Source organism: Ylistrum balloti, unplaced genomic scaffold, assembly GCF_031769215.1.
Source record: "Ylistrum balloti isolate Yb309-2 unplaced genomic scaffold, AGI_CSIRO_Ybal_v1 Utg369732, whole genome shotgun sequence".
NCBI classification, from domain to species: domain Eukaryota; kingdom Metazoa; phylum Mollusca; class Bivalvia; order Pectinida; family Pectinidae; genus Ylistrum; species Ylistrum balloti.
In genome coordinates, this window is record NW_026781946.1 from 315,515 (window position 1) to 317,680 (window position 2,166).

Below are 2,166 nucleotides of genomic sequence, written 5' to 3' on the forward strand. Positions count from 1 at the left end.
ATACATGAAGTCTGAATAAACCTTTTAGGCTTATTTTGATGATAAGTCACGGCAGACACCACATACATACGGTAAACATGTGTAATAATGGGCATGGAATTATTCCTAATACATCCAGCACAACGAGAGCTTTTACTCTTAACCAGAAGATTATCAAAAGGGTTTTTTAAAAGATCGCCATAATTAAGGTAGTCCTTGAACACCACCATTAACAATGACATCTGACGTGTCGGTTCTCATTCCGCACTTCCCCTTTATATATTGCATCACAATGATACGAATTAAGATCTATTATACTTAAGAGCATAATTTAGGACAAATAAATATTTTAAAAAATTCAATTACTAAATTAATTAACGTTTTATCAGACTTTCAGTTATTTGTAATTAATACAAATCAAATAATCAGTTTAAGAATTATTTTCATATGTATAATACGTGCACGCATTATGTGGGGAAAAGTATGTACATACATTAGGATAGAACATGTAACATATGCACCATAGTGTGTTCTGATTGAATGTTATTGGTCCACCGCAGTGTGTCGCCTGGCGACCAAACAATATTCCTGGAAATAAAATGATTATAAAAACTGTATGTCCCTCGGTAGAAATAAAGGTTTCCAATCAAGTGATATTCCAATTAAACACAGAATTGGTCATTAAAAGACAGTAAACACTCTAATGAATTTCCTTCCCTAACTCATTAGTTTTCATGTAAACTCGATCGCCGTATAGTCTTTTTTGTGATAAGAGCAGCAGACTCACTCTAATGATTGACATCGCCATCAACAGTGTTTTCATCCGTTCTTTTCAATTAGAAAAAAAACTGAACCCTTATTGAGCAATATTGGAATTTGATTAAAGAAAAAAGTGAAAGCATAACTACACAGAGAATGGTAAGCATGCAATCTTTACCATCATCACAACATACGGGTAACCATACAAGTAGTTGCATTGTTAAAATGTATCTGTATTCCTTTGTGTACGACCTCGTTATAAACACCGACTGGACAATGTATCAAGGTCATCCTTGAGACAATTACCGCGCGGTAGTCATATTCAGCTTACTTCCGGTAGGCAGAAAAATCTCACGTGATTAGATTCTTAGTTAATTTCCGGTGTTGGGATATATCGAAGCCACGTGCTTTATTGCTTTTTATCAAAATACCCATCTTATACAGCATGGTTATTGGCATTATATGACAATGCTCTGTGTCTATGTAATTACATAGATCGTACTGAAGATATTAGATGTGGAGGTGTAATAGAAGTAATAACGTATCGTGGGCGAAAGAACCACGCTACAATCACGACATTTAGACTCGTAGATACATAGTTACATACTTATGTAGTGAAATATGACCAAGTTATAAGTACGAATAAAACAAACTGTTTTTTTTCATTGTTTTTCACTGTCATGAACACTTGTAATGATGTAATGATGACGTCACAATGTTAATGCAACATGTGAATGGAAAGTCTAATCCATGAACTCACATATCACTTAATATAATAGACCATCACCCGTAAAAGAAAAAAATGTAATGTTCGTGTGACAAATATTCGTATTTCACGACGTAAGAGAGAATAACTCGAAATCCAGCATGTATATAGTGATGTGTTCTACCGATTTTATGTATGGGGCATAGTGCACTATAAGTCCAACTGTAGTCTAAACTTGATGTACTATCGGTCTTAACCTTTTACACTTATAGTACACCACCTGTGAATGTTCGCCTACACTCAGCTGTATGTACTTATGGTCTATTAAACAATATGAACTTGTATAATGATACATGCATATGTATCGTGTTTGCATGGGTCTTTGTGGAGACACCGGCGGAATCATTCAGGCTGCTTGTCAGGGAAAATGGAATTCATAAACACGAAAGCATGCATCATCGAGTTTTAATGTTCCTATGACGGCAGTAATGGTGTATATAGCTGATGTGTTTACTGTTGAAATTATCTCAGGACTGCATGGCCAAACACATTATTCTAGAATTCTACAGAAACTATACGTAGGCCCTCCTACGACAATATCAGCTAAAGACATATGGGAATTCATCATCTAATACTTAAGTATTATTTTATATGTTACTTCAACTTTTTAGATTCTTTTGAAAGAATCGAACATCTGTAGTTCCAGAAAGTAATGTGTCCAT